A 5,421-nucleotide genomic window follows, 5' to 3' on the forward strand; every position below is an offset into this window, starting at 1 on the left:
AGAGGGATACAGGTGATGATCCAGATAAAGAAGTAAGGTATAGAATACCAGATTAATGATCAATGCTATGGAGAAGATAAAGCAAGGAAGGAAGGCGAGGAGGCAGGGGAAGGTATTATACTGATGCAGAGAGCCATGGGAAATGGGGGCTCCCCTAGGGTCTGAGCTTCCTCTGTAAACAGGAATGAAAGGCATAGAGTGATTAGGCCTCACTGTCTCAAGGCAGAGAGTGAAGGAAAGGCAGTGAAGGTTGGGTGGGGGAAATGGTTGAGGGTCTTGGGGAAAACACATGGAATCTCTCTTGACTCTTTCTGATGGAGGTATTACAAAGGCAAAGGGCAAACTTCTTCGCCCTCTAAAGGTTCGCTGAGAATCAACCAACGAAAGGCAGATTCACGGGAAAAAAGGCATACAAATGAATTAATGTGCATAGGAGCCTTCAGAATGAAGACCCAAAGATACAGGGGAAATTGTCCATTTTTATGCTTAGGTTCAACAAACTGTGGACGGCCGTGTGGAAATAGGATTGAACAAAAAGTGTGAGATCTAATGCTAATAGATGGAGTGGATAAACCCAGGAAGGCCTGTCTGTCTAGATTCTTCTTGGCCTCTCTGAGCAGCATTCCTTCCTTCTGAGTATGGGGCAGGACCCTCTCTGGAATGGGGGTCTTACAATCTATAATCAAACAAGATAGATCACATAATTTCTGTATGGTCAATTTTTACACAAAAAGGTGGGGGAAAAGTTTGAGCAATATTTTTAGGTCCTGTGGCTGGCTTTGGGGAAAAGTGGTTCTGGTTTTTTGATCCACCTTTGGGGAGGAGAGATTCTAGCTTCTATTGCTAGCCTCAGCATAGAATGAGGGGTCAGTGATAGCAGCCAAGAGAATGTCAGAGAGAAACTTTTGGAAGAGAGGTTTCTGGGCTGCTTCTGAAGCCTTCATTTTGGGGTATCATTTTCTTAGTCCCAATAGTATAATAGAAGAATTCCTTATTTTTTTAATTTTATGTGTTTATTTAAAAAAAAATCAGCAATATACTTACATGGGTCAACATTTAAAAAGTACAAAAGGATATCTAACAAAAACAATAAACTCCTACCTTTATCTTCTAGGATCTCAGTTCCCCTTCTCGGATGTAACTTGCTAAACAGTTTCTGTATTTTTTTCAAGACATTTTGCTCATATACATGGAAACACACATACACATACACTACATACACACATATATATGTGAATATCTGTAAGCATATCTATATAAATATCCATAGAATATGTGTATATAGTGTATATACATGCACATATGTATATTTGTACATGTATGCATGTGTTAAATCAAGTGTAGCCTAAAGCTGCCTCCTTGCATATTTAAGTTAAGCCTAAAGATTTTTCTGTATGTCGTGAACTATAACAAGTGGAAGTATAAACCGACCATAACACATAACTGTACCAATCACTGAGTTTCAGCCAATCAAATGTAGCCAACATTATTTGAACCATGTTCAAACAAGGCAAACACTGAGCTGTAACCAAATCAGTTGTTTCTGTATCTCACTTCCGTTTTCTGTATATCACTTTCCTTTTGCTGTCCATAAATCTTCCACCACGTGGCTGTACTGGAGTCTCTCTGAATCTTCTGTGATTCTGGGGGCTGCCTGATTTGCAAATCATTCGTTGCTCAATTAAACTCCTTTACATTTAATTTGGCTGAAGTTTTTCTTTTGACACGCGTGTGTGTATATATACATGTGTGTATATATATACACACAATATACGTATACACATGTGTATATACATATATACATATATATATACATATACATATGTATATATATTTTAAATTTAAGATTTTTTAGGAAGTTCTCATGTTATGAGGAGTATGCTGGTTGCTGGATTCTTTCCACTGTATGTAACACTTCCACAAATCAAATAAGGCTTTAGTAGGTTGCCCCTATTTCAATTTTAGGAACACCGTGATCAGTTAGGCAATATCAGAGATATCTGCAGGGCAAAAACATTCTGAAAAATGCTTTAGCTTTTCTTCCTATTATGGTAGCTATGTCCATCTTGTGATTAAAGGCATAGACTGAAAAATCTAGAAGCAAATCCTCGTTGGATAGGTATATTAATTTCTCATTACTGCTATAATGAATTATCACAAACTTAGTGGTTAGAAAATAGTTTTATTACCTTACAGTTCTTTATGTCAAAAGTCTGAAGTGGTTTTTAATGGGCTGAGGTCAAGGTGTCAGCAGGGCTGTGCTACCTCAGGAGGCTCTAGGGAAAAATCCATTTCCTTACCTTTTCCAGCTTCTAGACGGTGCCGCCATCCCTTCGCTTGAGGTGCCTTCCTCCATCTTCAAAGCTGGAAATGTAGCATTTTCATTCATTTTCAGTCTCTCTACCTAACCCCCTTCTTTCTCTCATGTCTTCTTTCATCATAATGTGTCTTCTCTCACTCTGACCCAACTGCCTTCCTCTTATAAAAGCTCTTTTGATTACGTTTGACCCACTAGGATAATCCAGAATAATCTTCCCATCTCGAGATCCTTAACATATCTGCAAACTGTTTACCCATGTAAGGTAACATATTCACAGATTCTGGGGATTAGAATGTGGACATCTTTGGGGAGCCACTATTCAGCTTATCAAAGATAGTGTTAGAGAAACTTATTTAACTTCTAGGAGTCTGTTTCCTCATCTTCATAAAATTTTCATAAAAACAAAGCCTCTTCCCAGTAGATGACAGTAGCAACTGTCCTCCCACTCCAGTTGTGACAAGGTTCCTTGGCTGGGGCCTGGGTAGGGGAATTACCAAAGGTTGAGAACCACTGCTGTAGTGATTACCGTATGCATCCTCAACTTACCACCCCAATTTATCACAGGAATCAATTCGTATTTCGCTTCTTTGCGAACAATGTAAAAACTTTGCACAAAAAATTCCACTAATCTCTCTCTAGTTCGTTGTGCTATTGATGTCACATATTTTATTTCTCTCTATATTATAAACTACTAAATTTTATTGTGTTTTGCTTTGGCTTTTTTGTTTTTGTTTTTTGTTTTGAGACAGGGTCTTCCTCTGTTGCCCAAGCTGGAGTGCACTGCCACAATCTCAGCTCACTGCAACCTCCATCTCCCAGGCTCAAGCCATCCTCTCACCTCAGCATCCTGAGTAGCTCAGACTACAGGTGTGCACCACCACACCCAGTTAATTCTTGTATTTTTCATACAGATGGTGTTTCACCATGTTTCTCAGGCTGGGATTGAACTACTGAGCTCAAGCAATCCACCTGCCTCCACCTCCTAAAATGATAAGATTACAGGTGTGAGCCACCATGCCTGGCCTGTGGTTTTTAATAGTCAATAATTTTGAAAATTTAAAGTATTCTTTTATGTTTATGCACATATTTGACCTTTTTGACATTGTTCATTCCTTCCTGCAGATCTTTGCTTTCATCTTGAGTTGTTTTCTTTTAGCTTCAAAAGCTGGTGACATATTTTCTCACCTTTTGTTTGTTTAAACATGTCTATATGCACTTCATTTATGGAATTCTGCTTTTTTTTTCTTTTAGCACTTTGAAGATGTCAATTCCATTGTCTTTTGTCTTCTATTGTTTCTCTCTCTCTCTCTTTTTTTTTTTTTTTTTTTTTTTTGAGACAGGTTCTTGCTATGTTGCTCAGACTGGACGTGAATTCTTCAGCTTAAGCAATTCTCCTGCCTCAGCCTCCCAGGTAGCTGGAACTACAGGTGCACACCATTATACCCAGCTGTCACCCATTGTTTTCTGATGAAAGTCAGCCATGATTTTCATTGTTGTTCTGCTAAATATAATCTATTTTCTATGTCTACATTTAATAATTTATTTTATGTGTGAATCTTAAAATTTTTCCTGTGTTTTTGATTTTCAACCAGTTTGTGATGACCTGGATAAAATGACTGATGCTGTTTTCTCTGCTGTGTCCATTCTGCTTTAGCTCTATAAATACATTTTTAATTTCATGCACTGGAGTTTTTTTCAGTTCTAGAATTTTCACTGTTTTATTTTAACAGTTTTATCTTTTGAAATTCTCATTCTTTTTATCCATTTTGTCAGTCTTATCCTCAAATTTCTTTAATATATTTCAATAGTTATTTTAAAGTCTTTGTTTATTCCAATATTTGAACCAATAGTGGATCTGCTACTATTCAGTTTTTTTTCCTCTTAATTAGGAGTACATCCTGCTTCTTCACTTATTTCATAGCTTTTTATTGCATGCCAGAAATTGTGTAATTAAAAATAAAACCCTACAGCCCTTGGTATAAATACTGTCTTCTATCTTACTCTTTTTTAACTTTTAAATATATATATATATAATTTTTTTAAAAATTATACTTTAGGTTCTGGGATACATGTGCAGAATGTGCAGGTTTGTTACATAGGTATACATGTGCCATGGTGGTTTGCTGTGCCTATCAACCTGTCATCTAGGTTTTAAGCCCTGCACGCATTAGGTATTGTCCTAATGCTCTCGCTTCCCTTGCCTCCAACCCCTCCGATAAGCCCTGGTCTGTGATGTTCCCATCCCTGTGTCCATGTGTTCTCATTGTTCAACTCCCACTTATGAGCGAGAACATGTGGTGTTTGGTTTTCTGTTCCTCTGTTAGTTTGCTGAGAATGATGGCTTCCAGCTTCATCCGTGTCCCTGCAAAGGACATGAACTCCATTTTTAAAATATGAAATGCTTCACGAATTTGTGTCATCCTTGTGCAGAGGCCCTGGTAATCTTCTGTGTCTTGTTCCAATTTTAGTACATGTGCTGCCAAAGTGAGCACAATACTATTCTAAAAGGGAGGGCGTGTTCTTTTGTCTGTAAGTTAGGGAAATGGGTCAATCTTTATAATCCAGAAAGAATTTGAGTTGATTTGTGGCTGGGATACAGCTTTTAGTTAGCTTTATTTCACCCATGTTTTCACATGTATTTAGGGCTAACTTGGTCTGTACTGTATATATTATAAACTACTCTCTCTAGTAGGACCTTGGGATCTAATCACCAGAAGACTACAGAGTTCTCTCTCTCTGCTTTTCCAATTCCATTTTCATACCATTCCACACACTCACCAAAAGTTTCATGGGGGAAAACTCAGCAGGTAAGAAGAACAAGTTCTTTGCATTTGAAACTCCTACAGACTTCAATCCGTTTATACTAGCCCACAAGGTCTGCAGGCTTTCCTGTATCACAGCAGAGTTCCAGAGACTGTGATAAGTCCAGTCTTCCACCAGCCCCTGTGGAAATTCAGCAGAAGAGAATTTCGCCACTGATACCTGCTCAGCTAGAAATACCTTATCCTCCCCTGTAATTGAATTTTGGATCATTTTTGATCTGCAGCCCTCCAATCTCTTAAATATGGGGGAGATGGGGAAGATGAGCCAGTAATTTTTGT

The 5,421-nt window shown here is 38.1% G+C and overlaps 1 non-coding gene across 1 annotated transcript; it reads right to left on the reverse strand.

Annotated features, from left to right (window-relative positions):
• Window positions 1-4,707: 4,707 nt before the first annotated feature.
• LOC129487021 (U6 spliceosomal RNA) lies at window positions 4,708-4,812 on the reverse strand. The gene has a single exon (XR_008659161.1). It is a non-coding gene; the product is annotated as a U6 spliceosomal RNA (small nuclear RNA).
• Window positions 4,813-5,421: the final 609 nt, after the last annotated feature.

This window comes from Symphalangus syndactylus, chromosome 7 (assembly GCF_028878055.3).
Source record: "Symphalangus syndactylus isolate Jambi chromosome 7, NHGRI_mSymSyn1-v2.1_pri, whole genome shotgun sequence".
Taxonomy (NCBI): Eukaryota; Metazoa; Chordata; class Mammalia; order Primates; family Hylobatidae; genus Symphalangus; species Symphalangus syndactylus.